This window comes from Monodelphis domestica, chromosome 7, assembly GCF_027887165.1.
Source record: "Monodelphis domestica isolate mMonDom1 chromosome 7, mMonDom1.pri, whole genome shotgun sequence".
Classification (NCBI taxonomy): Eukaryota; Metazoa; Chordata; class Mammalia; order Didelphimorphia; family Didelphidae; genus Monodelphis; species Monodelphis domestica.
The window spans coordinates 55,991,227-56,010,695 of NC_077233.1; the positions used below are offsets into that span (position 1 = coordinate 55,991,227).

Genomic DNA, 19,469 nt, shown 5'->3' on the forward strand with positions numbered 1-19,469 from the left:
TTTGAGGCACCAGCCTCTGGAGAGGCCCATCTCTTAGAAGAGGTTCAGACCAGGCCAGGGCAGCTCTCCTTCCCTTTTCCCTCTTTCTCTCTCATTTCTTAATTTCTTCTTTCTATTGTAAATAAACCACCATAAAATTCCATTCTGACTTGAGTATTTCATTGGGATTTAGAATTTAAATCCCTGGCAACCAACTAAAATATATATATTTATTCCAACCCTACATTTTACCCCTTACACTGTTTAATTGTATTAAGATATATTTTATGAGGCATTTTATTGGGAAAAGATATTTACAAGTTACTTGGACTGGGAAAGCAAATCTGTCAGAGAAACTACACTAAGAGTAGCACATTCTAGAAGGCTTAAGGAGGGCAGATTTTCAGAAGACCAAATGGCTGTATAAAGATAGCCTCTGAAATCAGGGAGCCACATGAGACTCTGAGTCCTAAGGTATGACGAACTGATAAAATGGACACAGGAAATGGCTTTCACTTCTTCCCATGCATGGTTATTTTTTGTAAGGACTACTTGCCAGAACAGACTGCTCTCAGAGGTTTCTGTCAACACACCAGTCAATCTTTTTTATGCTTTTTAACTTCAGGTTAAAATCCCTAAGCCTCAGAGTTAAAAACCCTTGATGAAGAGTTTGTCATACCAATCGGTGATACATTGAAAAGATCCTGGGTCTTTCAGTGAATCAGAGAGGGGAGTGGGTAAAAGGATTTTTAATGTTGTGTCATTTAATTTCTTGTAACAATGCCTTTTGTGTCTAAACCTCTCCCCTATCTCTTCATATTGAGAATTTTAGAAAAAAATGTTTGCATTCCTTGCCCCAGAACATCCTCTAAAATTGGGATGGAGAATGAGAGTGTTCTCCTGTTTTATGTTTTCTATAAACAGAAACCGACTATACCCTAGGGATTAGGAGGTCTGTGACCTTGAGCTCCCCATTGAAGTGAGAATATTTAGTAGGTAGAGGAAAAAATTTAACCAGACTCCACTCGATCTGCCCATGTAGATCACCAAGGGCTATTAGAATCTTATGACCAGGGGGGCAGCTGGGTAGCTAAGTGGACTGAGAGCAAGGCCTGGAGATGGGAGGTCCTAGGTTCAGATCTGCCCTCAGACACTTCCCAGCTGTGTGACCCTGGGAAAGTCACTTAACCCCCATTGTCTAGACCTTACCACTCTTCTGCCTTGGAACCAATGCATAATATTGAGTCTAAGACAGAAGGTAAGGGTTTGAAAAAAAAAGAATCTTATGACCAGGCGTATGAACCCACTGCCACCATGAAGGGATAGGGAGGGGCCAAATATTAGCCCACCTTCTTATTAGGTATTCACCAGAAATATATTTTGCTGTCCAGTAGAGAGCTGAATAATGAGCTATCAGAACTTTATTTAAATGATTTAAGATTCTATATTCCTTGTCTCTGATCATTGATCATTCATTTATTGATTGGTAATAGTAGTCTCTTGGTGTCTGAGAATGACAATTGATTATTGCTAGCCTAAGCAATAAATTAATTTTTCATACCCAGAACCCATCTCTCAACATTTTATTTGCCACATTTCCTTCAGTTCCCAACTAAAATCCTACCTTCTACCAGAAGCTTTCTGTACCTCCTCTTCATTTTAGTGTCTTCCCTCTGTTAGTTAATTATCTCCTATCTAGCCTTTATAGAGCTTGTTTTGTATATTTTTATTTGCATGTTGGCTGCCCCATTAGATTGTAAGCTCCTTTAGGGCAGGGACTATTTATTGCTCCTTTTTTATATTCTAAGTACTTAGCCACAGTTTTTGGCATAGAGTGGCATTTAATACATATTTCCTGATTGATATCAGAAATACCTAACTTCGAGGTTGTAATAAGATTCAGAGGCAGTAAGTGGATATAAAGTGTTCTATAATTCTTGAAGTCCTATATTCTTGTAAGCTATTATAATTCTGTCACCAAACACGTCAGTGTTTCTTCCCTCCACACACACTCACAGATTCATGACAGACACAAATTTAAGAAGCAGGTCATTTGTGTTTTCATTCAACTCAATGCTAAAAAAAATTGTTTTCATTTTAGTTTTTAAATTTTCAGTTCCAAATTCTCTCCTTCCCTCCAGCACCTTCCCCCACCCACCAAGAAGGCAAACAATAGGATGCCCATTACATATTGTGAAAACATTTCCCTAAATGCTAAAAGTGGTAAGGATAACTAGTATTTCTATAGCACCTTAAAATGTGCAAAGTTCTTTATAAATATTACCTCATTTTATCACTACAATGATATTGTTATAATAGGTGCTATTATTATTCCCATTTTACACATGAAAAAACTGAGGCAAGAGGTTACATGACTTGTCTAGGATCACATAGCAAGTGTCTGAGGCTGGATTCCAACTCAGAACTTCCTGACTGAAGTCCAACACTATCCTCTATACCACCAGGCTGCCCAGAAAGGCCAGTTCTTTCAGCTAAGCTTTTGGACAGGCCACTAGAGAGAAGAAAAATTGATATTGATCTTTAGATCTTTATCCACATTCTTTGGGAAATCTCCATCAGCAATGTGCTACTCCCTTCCAATAAAAACTCCCTCCTGTTCCAGGTGAATCTTACAGAAATAATCAGAAGAAAATAGTAAATTAAATGAATTCCAGTAAGGTTTGGATGACTGGTAACTTCAAGGTTCAGGAGCTTAAATGAAAGGGAACCACCTCTAACTCATTTGTATGTACCTCCTGGTGAATGATTGTCACTCTAAAGATGAAGTTTCAGGACAGCGAACATTTTAAGCAGTATAGAGACGCTCCTTGGGGGAAACTTTTCCCCAAATCTCTGACACTCATACCAATGAGACCTTGAGCAAATGATCTCATCTCCCTAGACCTCACCTTCTCCTATAACATACAGTCAGAATAAATACATTAATTTATTCACAAGTATTTATGAGGATTTACCACCTGTCAGTCAATGAGCTAAGTGCTGGGGATACAAAGAGGTGAAAAACAGAACAAAAAACAAACCATAGTTTCTGCCCTCAAGTAGCTTATATTCTAATAGAGGCTAAAACATGTAAAAAAAAAAAACTAGGTGTCTACAGGATAAGGACAGAATGAGGCAGTGGTGGAAGCTGAGGGCCATAGAAAGACTCATAAGAAGTTGTTTGAGGAGAGTCTAAAGGAATTCAAGTATTTAAAGTCAGAAGCTAGGAGGGAGAACATCCCAAGTATGGGGAGAAGGAGGCAGGCAATACAAAGGCATGGAGGCTGGAGCTACACCTTTCTGGTATGAGAAATAATAAATAGGTCTATATGGCTATATGGGTCTATATGACCCAGAAGTCTTGGAAAGGAGTAAGACATAAGATTAGAGAGACAGAAAAGACCTGGTTGTGAAGGACTTTAAATGCCAAATAGGGGAATTTATATTTGTTCCTGGAGGCAATAGGGAGCCAGTGAAATTTATCAAGTAGACAAGTGATAAAAGACGGGTGCTTTAGGAAAGTCATTTTGGCAGCAGTGCAGAAGATGAATTAGAGAGGAGAGAGAGCTGAGCCAAAGGGTCCAATTAGGAAGCTATTGTTATAGTAGCTGGAGAAAGACGATATGGGCTTGATCAATCTAGGGATGGGAGTGAGGGATGAGGAGGGGACTCTGTAAGTGGAGACAAAAAGAATATCCCTTAGATATGTCTCAGAGAAGGGGGTGCATAGGGGTCCGTGAACTTGGATGGGAAAATAAGATGCATCTTTATTTTCACTTACTTCTAACTGACATTTAAATTGAGCATTTCCTTCAATTCTGAGTATAGGCAAGAAATCTCTGCAGTATATTGGCAGTACCACTTGGTGACTCAGTGACCCCAACAGAAATCGCATTTTGGGACCAAAGTATTTAAATTCCAGCTTCAGTCTTTGACTTTCCAGTGAAAAGTCTGAATTAATTGCTTTAAGCATTGACTGATTTGATCTCCTGCGTGTGTACACACACATACATACACACATACATACAACACTCAATGCATGTATACAGTAAATCAACACAAGGTCATTTGGGGGAGCAGTTAGGGGAATCAGGAAAGGATTCATGATGACACAGATGTACAGACAAGATAAATAAATACAAGGTAGTTTGGAGAGGGAGGGAATAAGCAGTTGGGGCAATCAAGAGAGGCTTCACATAGATGGAAAACGATGCTTGAACTGAGCCTTGAAGGAAACAGGGAATTTGAAGAGACTCATTACAGATCTGTTCCTCCCTCATTCCATTCCAGCCCATTCTCTTAAACCACTTCACCTACACGTACCAGACATTGGCCAACATATTGGGGGGCTCTTCCAGAGAATTCTGTGGGTTTTTAAATTAATAATCAATAACTAAATATTATATTTTATAAAGTTTTATTAATAATAACTAAAGCACAAGAACTTGCCTGACTTCAGCCTGGTTGCAGGTTCAAAAGAGGATGAGGACAGAGTTACAGCCACTTAAATACAATCACGCAAAATGTGGATTGCAGGAAAATGGAATTTTGGGAAATACTAAGGGACTTCTGGGGGATGAAGTCCAAAGGCTCAAAATCTCCGTTTATTTCAATTCCAACCCTTGTTCTCTAGTGCTGAGTGCTAGGGAACAGGATCAAGCCAAGTATGGTAGGTAACAAATAGTAATTACAGTTATGCCTGAGTTTATATATAGACTAGATATAATTAGACATTGACAATGACACGGGGGAAGCTAATGGAGCTCTCTCAGATTTAATAGTACATTCCTCAGACTCTGAGGCTATTTTGGGCTTCTGAGGGATCTAGTTTCTCTGACTAGAGTCATGTGAAGATTGGAGTGTGGAAAAATAAAAATTGACACATGGTACCAGTGCCTGGAAGATCAGTAGTTTGACCCTTCACTTTCTCTGCCCTATGTGCTATCTTTTAGTGGCCTTCCCCCCCCCCACTCCCCTACTTCTAAGAGTTCAGGATCTTGGCTAAGATTAAAAAGATACGATAATTCGGAGTGACCCTGAAAGCTTTCTTTGCCTATCCTTGGAATAATTACATCTTATAGGAAAATAGGAAAAGGAAATGCTTAATGCAAAAGAATGAATCACTAATGATTAGAATTTTAGGCATTAACCCTAAAATAATGGGATATCTTTGGGTGGGTGGGAATTAGGGTCTTGCTGGAACTTCTCAAATAAGACCACATTGGTGGAGAACTACTTTGGTCAGTATGGAGGAAAGAAGAAAGGAAGGAAGGAGGGAAGGAGAAGGAAGGAAGGAAGGAAGGAAGGAAGGAAGGAAGGAAGAAGGAAGGAAGGAAGGAAGGAAAGAAGAAAGAAAGAAAGAAAGAAAGAAAGAAAGAAAGAAAGAAAGAAAGAAGAAAGAAAGAAGAAAGAAAGAAAGAAAGAAAGAAAGAAAGAAAGAAAGAAAGAAAGAAAGAAAGAAAGAAAGAAGAAAGAAAGAAAGAAAGAAAGAAAGAAAGAAAGAAAGAAAGAAAGAAAGAAAGAAAGAAAGAAAGAAAGACAGAAAGAAAGAAAGAAAGAAAGAAAGAAAGAAAGAAAGAAAGAAAGAAAGGAAAGAAAGAAAGAAAGAAAGAAAAAGAAAGAAAGAAAGAAAAGAAAGAAAGAAGAAAGAAAGAAAGAAAGAAAGAAAGAAAAAAGAAAGAAGGAAGGAAAGGAAGGAAGGAAGGAAGAAAGAGAGAGAGAGAGAGAGAGAGAGAGAGAGAGAGAGAGAGAGAGAGAGAGGGAGGGAAGGGAGGGAGGGAGGGAGGAGGAAGGAAGGAAGGAAGGAAGGAAGGAAGGAAGGAAGGAAGGAAGGAAGGAAGGAAGGAAGGAAGGAAGGAAGGGAGGGTAGGGAGGGGAGGGGGAGGGAGGGAGGGAGAGAGGGAGGAAGGGAGGGAGAGAGGGAGGAAAGGAAGAAGGGAAGGATAGGGAGGGAGGGAGGGAGGAAAGAAGGGTCTATCCCTCCTTTAATTGGATGAGATTCTAAATCTTGATGCCTTTGAGCTATTCAGATATATAGTTCCAGAAACACAGATTTTCCCTTCAAAAATCCCACAGATGGGCCAAAGAAAATTAGGTTCTTTTTCCCATTCCTGCCCATCTTCTCAAGAGAAATGATCAGAGATGAATTCTATAGGTTAAATTCCCCAGGTGGAAGAAGACTCCAAAAGAAGTCCCTCTAGGATTCTGAATGAAAAGATCTAGACCAGTATCATGAAGGATCTTGGTGTAGGAGAGAAAGAGATAGAGATTAAGGAAGAGAAAGAGGTGATAGAGTGAGATGCTAGGGACAGATAAATGATAGTTAGATATGATAGATTAATGAGTGCTAGATAGGGGTCAATAGATGATATATATATATATATATAATATATATATATATATAAAGAAATAGATGTTAGGGATGATAGTGATAGGGTCTAGATATAGATAAAATGATATGATAGATGCTAAGTAGATATAGATAAGGATAGATATACACTACAGAGAAATTAAAAGATAGGTAAAAAGAGATAGGTAGGTAGATAGATAGATGGATGGATGGATGGATAGAAATGATAGAAATAGATAGTCCAAATCCTCCAATCTCATACTATCTCCCAACAGCCTAAACAACTGCTGGGCCACTTGATGCAAGGAAAGAGTCTTATCCACAGTGTTTAGGAAGCCTGGGTTCCACTACAAACACCTTGGATAAAGTTGATGAGTCACTTCCCTTTTCTGGGGCTCATTTTTCTCATCTATAAAATGAGTGGGACTGGACTAGATCATCTCTGGGGTTCTTTTTAGCTTTGAGACAACAATCATAGCTCATAACAATATGGTACTTCATAGTTTAATAATAACTGATCCTGGGGACAGCTAGATGACTCAGTGGATTAAGAGGCAGGTCTTGAAATGAGAAATCCTGGGTTCAAATTTGACCTCATGTATATACTAGCTGTGTGATCCTGGGCAAGTCACTTAACCTTAATTGCCTAGTCCTTACTACTCTTCTGCCTTGCCTTTGAACTAATACACAGTATGGACTCTAAGTCAGAAGGTAAGGATTTAAATAATAATAACCATAATAACTGACCCTTATGGAGCTCATCAAGGTTTACAATGCTTCACAATGACCGTTTGTAGTAGCTATTACAGGTATTATTCCCATTTTAAAGAACAGGAAACTGAGGTTAAGAGAAACAAAGTGATTTGCCCATGTTCATACACCCTAGGAGGATTTGAGCTGTGAAAGGGAATTTTTAAATCTTAACTTAATCAAGTACTTGGAGTGCTCCACCCTTTTAACTTAGTCAGGAACTTGTGAATCCTTTTGATAAGAGTTCACACCCTCAGAGGTCAGGAGGTGGATCCCATAGATACTGCCACCTGGGCAGTGCTAGGCAAATTGAGAGACTTTAATTGGTTTCTGTGAAGAGGGGGAGAGTCAGGAAGTGACATGGAAAAGGGGGTATAAAAGACAAGACCAAAGGATAAGACACTCTCTTGGCTTCCTTGGTTCTTTGGCAAGGACACTCTCTCTCAGTTGGTGCTTTGGTGGGACACTCTCTTCAGCATGAGCTCGGATGAGATTCTTGGTGGCAGTCACCTTTTCCTGGAATTGTTCTGGACTGGAGTTTTCTAGGCTGGAGAGGCTTGCTGGGTAAGTGACTGGAGCTGAAGAAAAGAGGCTGAAGATGCCACCAGGACTTCCATGTGGAGGGAGACCCTGCCAGGGGCTGAGCCAGATGTCACCAGAGCAGCACTTAGGGTGGTAGGCTAGACAAGGCTCTGTCTCCTTCCTACGTTTCCCACTTTCAATATCTCTCCCTTGCTGTAAATAAAAGCTGCTAACAGTAATTTTTTACTTAAAGGCTAATATTTTAAAAATGGCAACTACAATCTCACTTTGATAACTCTCATCTTGAGTCAAACCCAATTTAATTCCTACAGAGCCCAGGACTTCCCAAGTATCATACACCATCTACCAGGCTATTGCATAGCATTCCTTACAATAAAAAAAAAAAAACATAAAAAGATAAAATCATTCCCATTTTACAGACGGAGAGACTGATGCCCAAGTATCTGCACTTGGACTTACAAACTAATAAAGGACTGGGACCAGGAATCATTCAATCCCAAGTCTAGAACTCTTGCCACTCAATCACACAATTTCTACAGTTCTCTGATTCTCTTCCATGGTACAGAGGGCTCACAGCCACAGACTAGGAAGGAGGAGGTGTGTGTGGAAGGGATTTTCTTAGGCTTGGTTTCTTACAGAGACTCTATCTGTCAAGCCAGGCAGTAACCACAGTTTTGTTTCACTCCGGTCTCATTCCACCTCTTTGTCTCTAAGCTTGAGGAATGCTTCTGGGGGGTGGATGCAAGCAAAGACATGTCAAGAAATAGGTGCACAAGATGGTGCAGGTATTCCTTCAATATCCTGACCCACAGCTTCCATGTAGCTTGAGTCAGCATAAGAAATTAAATGAGAATTTGGGGGCACTTTTGTAGAAGCCACAAATAACACGTGAAGAGCAGTAGAAACTCAGAAATGCATAAAATAGAGGCAGCCTCTGTGGATCACAAGGCTTCTGGGGGATTTCCTAAGACCCTGAAGAAACTGAATGAAGAGGAAGATTACAGATGGGATCAGATATTCAGTGTGGATGAAACTGCCCTGTATTGAAAAAAAATGCCTCAGCAGATATACACCAGCCACGAGGAGAAGCAAGCCCCAGGTTTTAAAGCCACGAGGGATAGGGTAGGTGCTTTAAACATTCTATAAAAGCAAAAGAAAAAATTCAGACTTTTTGGTATGAAGGGAAGACCAAAACATTTTAGCCAGATTTTCCAGATCATAGAGGAAGATGGTGAAGAATCACCTCTACCCACCCAAGGTGGAAGGGATAGCTGTATTTTATTTTCTTTTTAAATAACCCTTACCCTCTATCTTAAAATCAATACTCTGCCTCTCTAGGCCTAATTCTCACTCCACTGAGCCACCTAGCTGCCCCTAATATCTGTATTTTAAATTGTGTGGCCTGAATGAATTCTGCTTAGAGGGAACATGCCTTAAGGATGCTCGAGGTGATCAGAATGGAAAGGAGAGAGATTGTCCAAGTTCCATAAGCAGAGTCAAAAAGACTGAGGTTCAAATCTAGCCTCAGTTTCTTTGTTGGTGTTATTGTCATTGACCTATTAGTCAGGACATCAACAATGATATCATTAGTCCTCTACAGAAAAGGACAAACAACAATCACCTGTAAAATGAGAACAATACTTAACACACAGTATTATTAGGAGGCTCAAAGGAGATGCTACCTTGGCTGCTCAGTGCCTTGGAGATCTGGGATTTATGAATATCCAGGTCAGTCACTTCACCCTTGGGCCTCAATTTCTCATCTGTAAAATGAAGCAGTTGGCACAGATGTCCCCTGAGATCCTTCTAGCTCTAAGTCTTTGATCCTGTGGTCCCTAAAGTCCGTTGTAGATGATCGCCCTGTGATTCTAGGATCTTGATACTGGCAGAGGAAAGATAGTGAGTGTGATAGACTGAAAAGGGCTCTCAGAGTTCAAATCCTGCTTCTGGCACTTATGGCCAGTGGGATTTGGGCTTATTCACTTAACCTCATTTTCCTTAGCTGTAAAATAAGAAGAGGAGACCCAGTGGTCTCTGGGATCCTTTTTACCCCTAAATCTATGACCCTATAGTCCTAAGTAGCTTAATCAAAGCCTCAGTTTCTCATCTGTGAAATGAGGGGGTTAGACTTGATGGTTTCTGAGATCCCCTCCCATCCCTGAAACTAGAATTCTATTATTCTGAATGTGGGTATTTCAAGGTTCAGCAGCGAGTGCCCACAAGAGTATCATGATCAGCTTTATATCCCAGTCAGATGGGGAGTAGACCTAGCTCTGGTCTGGAAGAGAAATACTTGTCCAGTGGAGGAAAGAGACAAATTCCTCCCTAGGGTGCTTGGAAGTTAGTATAGAATGGAAGATCTCTCCCACCTCTACTCCCTCACCCCTCAGGAGACACATGTGATTAGTGGACATATACCAGCACACTTGGGTCCAGAGGTGAGAAGCACTTGTCCATGTCCCCATGAAAAACCTTCAAAGTTCTGGACTATTCCCGAAGTCTTGGAATCTCATAGCAAAAGGAAACCCCAGGGGCTACTTAGCTGAACCCCTCCAGTTTAGCCCACAAAGACCCACCTGAAAAAGAATTCTCTCTATGACCAATCCAACAGAAGGTCACACTTATGGTTGCAGGGGTCCTTATTCTCTAAGTCCAGATTTTAGACCCTGAGGGAGTGATGAGCCTAAAAGGCTTTAATTATTTAAAGTGCATGAATAGCCCTTGATCATCATTGGATCCTAGATGGAAATAGGCTAAATATATCAAAGCCCACTTTGGAAGGGAATCCATAGAAACTTGGGTGGAGGAGGGAGGGTTTGGGGAGTTTAATGAGTTGTTTATTGCTTCTGCAAGGCTGTCATTATTGACTTTTGTATATGGCCCTAGGTGAGAGCCTAGAGAGTATCACCTATTTATAATGGCTAAATGTTTATGCTTCTTTTCTTAGAGATTGTTTATATTTAGTACAAGGGTGTTTTGTAAATTTGCCTCATTGACTCCACCTTTTAGGTCTTGAACTTGATCCAGACCTTGCATTTGGGGCCAGCATGCACCTAGACTAAGATGGTGATAAATTTCACTTTGGGACAGCTCCAGCCATAAGGAGTTTTTTTTTCTGGCGTCAAGTCTAAATTTGTGCCTTGCTCCTGGTACTGCCCCCTGGGGCCAAGCAAAACAAGTCTAATGCCTTCTCTCCTTGACAATTCTTCAGTTAGTCTTCTCTTTTCCTTGACTAAATATCTCCAGTTCCTTTGACCCATCCAAATATGGTAAAATCTCCAGGTAGTTCACCAATCTGGTTGCCATTTTCCATATACCCTAGAGCTGTGTTGGTGAACCTATGGCACACATGTCGGAGGGGAACGCTCCCCTCCATCTCCCCTTCTCCACATGTGCCTGAGGATATTTGTCTAATCACACACCCCTCTGCCCAGCAGCCCAATGGGAGCACTTCCTCCTTACCCTGTCTGGGGTAAGGGGGCAGCTCACATACAGCATGAGGGTTACAGTTTGGGCACTCAGTCTCTGAAAGGTTCACCATCACTGCCCTAGAGTTTATCTAAGACCTTAAAAGATGATGACCAAAACCAAACACCATGTTCCAGTTTGATTAAGCCAGGGGACTTTGTTGTTCATTTGTTTCAATTGTGCCCAACTCTTCTTGATTCCATTTGAAGTTTTCTTGGCAAAGATCCAGGAGTGATTTGCCATTTCCTTCTCTAATTCTAATGCAGAGTTAAGTGATTTGCTCGAGGTCACATAGCTAATAAGTGTCTGAAGCTGGATTGGAACTCTGGTCTTCCTGACTCCAGGCTCCACTGACCTCCTAGCTGTCGTAAGGCAGATAGTTCTGAATAAATTCTGTCTTTTTTAGGAATTTCCGAGGGGAGTCCCATTCTCCCTTCACCCTCCTGGTCCACATTTTACCTTGAAAGGAGAGAAGTAGACATGTGGGAGGGAGCATATTAATAATATTATTAATAGTAATTGATAATATCATCAGTAATTAAGAATTTACATTTATATAGCATTCTACCTCTTTGAAAACCCTAGACAGCTTGGCCGATTAGAAGTGGCTTAATCATGGTCACACAACATGACAGAAACTGGAGCAGGACAATGGTAAAGGCTTGGAAATAAAAGACGAGGAGTGACTGTATTTTGGGTTCAAATACTAGTTTTACTATATGCTTCCTTTATTATATGCTACTCCTTTCATCTCCAGGTTTCCTCATCCATAAAATGGAAGGTTTGGAGTAGATGGAAGGATTCTGCCCACTGTGCTAGCCTTTCAAAGGAAGGTTAGCTTCCAGATGACAAATGATATCTGGAAAATGAATGTTTGGCCCTCAATATTGCTAGGTCAGGACAGCTAGATGGCACAGTGGATAGAGCACCAGGTTTGGAGTCAGGAGGACCTGGATCCAAATCTGACCTCAGACATTTCCTAGCCATGTGACCCTGGACAAGTCACTTAACCCTAATTGCTTAGTCCTTGCTATTCTTTTGATTTAGATTTGATACTAAGATGGAAGGTAAGGGATTATTAAAAACCAAAAACACAACATCTCCAAAGCCTCTCAGCTTTAACATTCTAGGATTCTAAGAATCTAGGATCAGACACAGTCAAAGTCTTTGCAAAATTTCCAAGGTAGAGGATTTTGTGTTTGGTTTCTTTCCCTCTTCCACCACTTCCATTAGTGACCTGCCTCCCATCTTCTAGCATTCTTTATATCCCAAATACCTAGAGGTAGACAGGTGGTTCGGTGGATAGAGAGTTGGACCGAGACTTAGGAAGACCTGAGTTCAAATCCAGCCTCAAACATTTCCTAGCTTTGTGGTCCTGGGCAAATTTCTTAATCTCTCTCTCCCTCAGTTTCCTCAACTGCAAAATGGGGATAATAGCACCTTCCTCTCAGGGTTGTTGTGAAAAATCAAATGAGTTAATATTTGGAAAGCACTTAACATAATGCAAATAAATGCTTAGGTACCTGTGTGGCATAGTGGATAGAGAGTACTGGGCTTGGGATCAGAAAGACTCATCTTCCTGAGTTCAAATCCAGCCTCAAACACTTATTTTCTTGGAATCAAGATTCATCTTCCTAAATTCATTTAAATTTTGATTGCAGACACTTATGAGTTGTGTGACCCAGTGCAAATCACTTAGTTCTGTTTGCCTCAGTTTCCTCATCTTCAAAACGAGCTGGAGAAAGAATTGGCAAACCATTCCAAGTATCTTTGCCAAGAAAACTCCAAAGAGGGTCCCAATTGAACAACAATAGAAGCAACACTTGCTTGGAAATGCCAGATGCATGGAACCACTCCCTATTCTATTCTTCCAGAATGGGTAGATAAACTAGAAAGAATGAAATCTTGTCTCAAGGGCTATGACTTCCTCCCTCCAAAGAAGGAAACATTCTGGACCACCAAGACACATCTATCCCAATTCATTCTTTCGTGATTCTCCCCTCACCCTTCCCAGAGGGTCAGTGGGAGGAAAGCAACCCTAGAATTCTAAATTAAAGCCAAGAAGGGCTCTGGAAGCTCACAGCTCTGCCCCATATATGTTTTATGGGAGAGGAAACGGGTCCAGAGAAGTAAATCAGCCCATCCCAAGTCACAAGCAGTGGCCAAACTGGAGGTGGGCTCTAAATCTCTTAATTGATGTCTACCCCGCCCCAATCACTCATCAACCAGCCTAGCATTTATTCACAGCTGTGCTGAAGATACAGCAGATACAGAAACCTAAACAGATGCTGTCCTCAGGCAGTTTACATTCTGTATCACTCACATTCCTTTCAGAAGCATTAACTGGTGCCCAGTGAATATTCTTTTAATGAATCAACGAACATAATCAGGTTTATCTATTGTTTTTTCAATTCTACCTCATTAACCAAACCAAAAACCTTTGGCTTTTACCACTGCCACACATGCAGTTCAGAACAAGGGCAGTCTATTATCTGGTGGGATCCTCCCCTAGCACCCTGGGAATTAGAGACAGTAATTATTATACTCATTTTATGGAGAGAGAAATGGAGGTCAAAAAGGGTGAAATAGCCTAGGGACTTTAGGTGTCTAACTCAATAGAAATGGGACCACAAAACCATCTTAGTCAGCCTCTTTGACTTAGAAAACCACAGATTCACATTATCTGGGCTCTGTTGTAGTTTTATCTATTTTGTTAAGAATTTCCCAATTATGTTCTAATCCAGTTCCAGAGCACCAGAGAGTGTTGCTGGTTGTGTTTGACTTTTCTGGTCTAGAGGACCAGGAAAAAGTGATATTCTTGAGATTTAAAAAGGTCTGAGTTCAAATCCTGTTTCTCATACTTGCCAGTTATGTAGCCTTGCTAACAATGCTAAGACCAAAAGACATTTCTGTAGCACTTTAGGGTTTGCAAAGCACTTTACATTAGATGCTCACAATATGCCTGTGATCTCAGTCTTATAGAAATCATTATCCTCCTGTAAAAAACGATCATTATCCCCATGCTTATTGTTTAGCCATTTTCAGTCATGTCTGATTTTTCCTGACCCCATTTGGGCTTTTCTTTTCTTTTTTTATTTAATTAAGTAATTTAGAACATTTTTCCATGGTTCCATGATTCATGTCCTTTCCCTCTCCTCCTCCCACCCCCCTCCTATAGTCAACAAGCAATTCCACTGGGTTTATGTGTATCATTGATTAAGATCTATTTCCATATTATTGATATTTGCTCTAGGGTAACCGTTTAAAGTCTACATCCATTTGGGGTTTTCTTGGCAGAGACAGTGAAAGGGTTTGCCATTTCCAGCTTCTTGACAGATGAAGAAACTGAGGCAAACAGGGTTAAGTGACTTGTCCAGAGTCATTCAGCTAGTAAAAGTCTGAGGCCAGATTTAAACTCAGGAAGATGAGACTTCCTGACTGCCATCACAGATCTCTAGCCATGGTGCACTTAGCTGCCCACTCTATATATGAAGAAACTGAGAAGAGTGTTGGATTTGGAATTTAAAGGACCTGCATTCAAATTCTTGTTTTGGCCCTTATTACCTATATAACCTTGAACAAGTGACTTAACCAGGACAGAGAGGTGGCTCAGTGGATAAAGAGCTAGACCTAGTGATGGGAGGTCCTGGGTTCAAAAATGTCATAGCTGTGTGACTCTGGGCAAGTCACTAAATCCCAATTGCCTAAGCCCTTACCACTCTTCTACCTTGGAACTGATATATAGTATTGATTCTAAGACAGAAGGTAAAAAAATTAAAAAAAAAAAGCTTCTCTGGGTCTTAGTTTCTTTATTTATAAAATGGGGGGGAGGGGGGAGATAAACTTGATAGCCTCTAAGATCCCTCTGTCTTTAAATCTATGATCCTATAACTCACCCAAAGTCTTTGGACTGGTAATTTTCTCAGGTGGGATTTGAACCTCTTCTTCCTAACTCTAGGGCAATGAGGGGGCACCATGGATAGAACGCCATGTATGGAGTCAGGAAAACCTGAGTTCAAATCTGGTCCCAGATATTTAGTAGCTGAATGACCCTGGACAAGTCACTTCACCTTGTTGGTTTTGGTTTCCTCATTTGAAAATGAGCTGGGGAAGGAAATGGCAAACTACTCCAGAATTTTTGCCAAGAAAACCCCAATGAGGATCAGGAAGAGTCAGACACAATTGAACAATTTCTTAACTTTAATCCCAGCACTCTATTTATCACACCATGCTCACCAAGCCTCTGTGTTCTCATCTGTAAATTGGGAATAAAATGATTTGCACTATCTCCATCATGGAGTACTATAGAAATGAGTTGTTTTTCCGTGACTTGCTAAATGTCTAAATTCCCAGAATTCATTCTCCTTCTACACCAAGAAAATCAATGCAATCATTCACAGTAAGATGATTAAGGACTTAAATTATACCCCAAAGGCACTTTGGTGTATGCCCTGGATCTGAAGTAAATAAGAGGATCCTGTTTCGAATCCTGATTCTTCCCCTTCTCGCCTCTGTTTCCCGTGATCATCCTAGCTTTCCTCGACATCAAGGGTATAATGAGAGACTTGTACTAGTTACACTAGTCTCTCCTGACTTGAAATCAGAGATCTTTTTGATTTCCAAATGTGTGGTCCTGTTACCCAGCCGAGGGGCCAATCTGTCACACACCCCTGACCCTCTGGATGCTCCACGAGCCTCACAGAAATAGGCAAGAGAAAGACATTGGAGCTCCTCCAGTCCAGTCCCCTAGCCAGTCCCCGCTGACCTTTGCTAGAGAAGCTACTTCCTGTGCTGGAGACTATGCATTTGAGGACTGGTTGAAAGAACTAGGAAAGTTTAATCTTAAGAAGAGAAGACTTACAGGGGGCTTGATGGCTGGCCTCATGCCTATGAGCTGGGAGATCCTGGGTGACACTTTATCCTCTTTGCCTCAATTTCCTCATCTGAAAAATGAGCTGGAAAAAGAATGGCAAACCATTCCAGTATCTTTGCCAAGAAAAGCCAAGAGGCTGCCTTCAAGTGGCTTAAGGGCTGTAATGTGAGAGCAAGGGGCAGCTACTCATCTGCATGAATTCAAATCCAGCCTCAGACACTTACTATCTGTGTGACCCTGGGCAAGTCATTTAATCCTGTTTGCCTCAGTTTCCTCATCTGTAAAATGAGCTGGAGAAGGAAATGGCAGACTAATCCAGTATCTTTGCCAAGAAAACCTCAAATGGCATCACAAAGAATTAGTGATGAATGAAATGACTGAACAATGTAAAAGCAGGATTAAACATTTAATTTTACCTTAGAGGACAGAATGAGGAAACATGGGTAAAAATTGCAGAGAGGAAGATTAAGGCTCACCTTTGGGGGGGATTTTCTAAAAATGAGCGGTATCTCCAATGGAATGGACTGCCCTGAGGAGTAGTGAGTTCCCCATCATGGGAGGTTTTTGAATGGAGGCTAGATGACCCTGTGTCAGGGACAGCATTAAGGAGATTCCTGCTCCAATTCAAATAGGACTAGATAGCTTCTGAGGTCACCTCCAGTGCTCAGACAGATAACATGATTCTGCAAGATTCCATACTGGCGAGTTCCCATAAAGAAACAGATTCTATTCAAGACAAAGGGGACAAAGAAGCCTTAGAAGAAGATAATCTTGATTTATTTTCCCAAGGAGAAATGAGCCCAACTTAGAAATAACTTTTCTAATAGTCAGGAAACTCTTGATGTTCTCGAGATAGAAGAGAATGCTAACTTCATTCATTTGAGAGCAACATCATCTTTCGGGTAGACACATTGGTGCCATTAGAAGGGGGCGGTTTCCAAAATCATAGAATCTTAAAGCTACGAGGGACCTTAGGATAGAGAATGTGAAAACTGGAAGGGACCTTACAACACAGAACATTGAAGTTCAAAGATACATTTGTGTTGTTCAGTTGTTATGGTAATGTATGACTCTTCGTGACCTCATACGGGGTTTTCTTGGCAAAGATATTGGAGTGGTTTGCCATTTCCTTCTCCAGCTCATTTTATGAATGAGGAAACTGAGGCCAACAGGTTGAAGTGACTTGCCCAGGGTGACACAGCTAGTAAGTGTCTGAGGCTGAATTTGAACTCAAGGAGATGAGTCTTCCTGACTCCACGTTTGGTATCTGTCCACTGTGCCAGCTAGAAGCCCAAAGCTAGATAGAAGATCACCTAGTTCAAAGATTCTTAATTTTGTGTGTCATGGACCTTTCTGGCAATCTTGTGAAGCCGAGACACTCCTTATTAGAATCATATTTTTAAATACACTAAATAAAATATAGATTACAAAGGAAACTAACTATATCTGAATGTATTTACGAAAATATATTTTTTAAAACAAATTAATGGAGCTCTCCATTAAGAAGCTTTGATCCTAGTCCAATTCCTTCATTTTATAGAGGAGGAAACTGAGGCTCATAGAGATAAAATGACTTACCCAAGATCACATAACTTGTCAAGGTGAGAGACAAGACTTGAACCCCAAACTGTATCCCCTTAATCCAGTGTATTTCTACTACCCCCCCCCCAACTTTATTAAGAAAAGTACCCAAGACAAGGGAAGACAATAAACAATCACAATCAGGCTTCTCCCTCTCAAGAAAACAAACCATGACTAAATAATTAAAAAGAATTCCTAGACAAACCCAAGCCCTGCCGGTGGTCCTCCTTCCTTCCTTCTCTTCCCCCCAGACCCATTCCCCTCAATAACCCAATGGGAAGCCACCAGCCCACTGAAAAATCAGCAAAGTGGCCCTGTGGTACCTGTTCTTGGAGGCAGGAACAGTGAGCACTGCTGCTGGGTGCTTCGGAAGCTTGTGGCAACTGATGGGCATAGGAGAAGATATCAAGGAAGAAGTCAGACCTGCCCAAGCACGGATGACGGGCTATGAATGAGCAACCACGTGAGTCTGGCCCTCCCCTCTGGGGCCCATGCTCTGACTCATCTCTGGAGGCATGTCTTGTTCCTTCTTTCCTGTGGCTTCCTCTCCTCTCCTCTTCCCCTAATGGGGGGGGAGGACGCCCTTCAAGGACATGGACCACAGAGACACTGGGGCTCCTGATATTCTGTTATCTGTCCCTCTGGAGCAAACAGATACATGGGCTCCTCTTGCCTGTCCCCAGGCTGCCTGGATTTCTTTGACATTGTGGCCCAAGGGAGGTAGAGGCAGTATGAGCTCCTCCAGGCTTGCCCAGCTGCCTAGCCATGTAAACAAACCTGCCTGATGAGTCTGGGTGGGGATGGAACTGGTTTGGCACCCCAACTGTGGGAAGAACCAGTGGCACTGGTCTATTTGGTAACCATTGGAGGAGACTTTGGGGGTACAGGAAGAAAGAAAATATTGCTTGAAAGATTAGGTCTGTGTAGCTCCCTCCTAGTGGGCCATGGAGCTCTTGGGTATCATATCTGGAAAGTCTCATTTTAGCTCCACCACTTATTAGCTAAATTACATTGGGCAAACCATTTCCCTTCTTTGGGCCTCAGGAAGAGGATCGAATGTCGGGGTACAAATTCCTTACCTTCTTGGAGGCAAATGATTCTAACCATGTTGTTGTTTTTTTAAGTATGACTTTATTAATCTATAAATATAAATAAATTATGTAACCGTCCAGGTGACTTCAAGCTCTAAGTTCAAAGATTTCATTTGTCTAGTTCTTTCATATGCAACTCTAGATTCTTTGTGAATATGGGGAAGACAGAGAGGGTATCACTCCCGTTTGAAAGATGAATCACCTAAGAACCAGATCAGTTATGAACTTGCTCAGGATCATAAAACCAGACCAGTCTAGAACTTGGGTTATGTCCTAGATCACACTACTCCTTCAGATGGATTATGTGCTCTTGGACAGAAGGGTTAAAAGGAGGTTTGGCCATTCTCATCCCTCACTCAAAAATGAGGAACAAACTAGAATATACTGGAAGTAAAAAAAGATGCCCTGACACTTAATTCAGTCCAACTAACACTAATAAAGCACCTGTTGAATGCTAAACTTATAATCCAAAGGGATGGAAGATCTTTCTTTTTTTTGAACCCTTATCTTCCATCTTGGAGTCAATGCTGGATATTGGTTCCAAGGCAGAAGAGTGGTAAGGGCTAGGCAATGGGGGTTAAGTGACTTGCCCAGGATCGGAAGATCTTTTGACACAAGGAGTTCTCTAGGTTAATGAAATCACAGATTTGGACAAAAAAAAATTGTTCTAGTTTCTAGGGAAGCAGAGGAAAAGCAATATAGTTCTTGTCTTCAAAGAGCTTATATTCTTTTGTTTTATTTTATAACCCTAAAAATCACAATGATAATAATTCCTTTTTCTATAGCACTTAAAGATGTACAAAGTGCTTTTCTATAAAAACAAAAACAATTCTGC

The 19,469-nt window shown here is 41.0% G+C and overlaps 1 protein-coding gene across 2 annotated transcripts in view; it reads right to left on the reverse strand.

Moving 5' to 3' along the window:
- The window catches only part of TMEM40 (transmembrane protein 40), a 32,271-nt gene extending 14,034 nt beyond the window's left edge, over window positions 1-18,237 (reverse strand). Inside the window, exon 1 of one of the 2 annotated variants that reach the window (XM_056804681.1) lies at window positions 17,867-18,237. The gene's annotated coding sequence lies outside the window, so the exon portion shown is untranslated. The remainder of the gene's footprint in view (window positions 1-17,866) is intronic. The other variant, XM_056804680.1, reaches the window with a different exon arrangement.
- Between the last annotated feature and the right edge of the window lie 1,232 nt (window positions 18,238-19,469).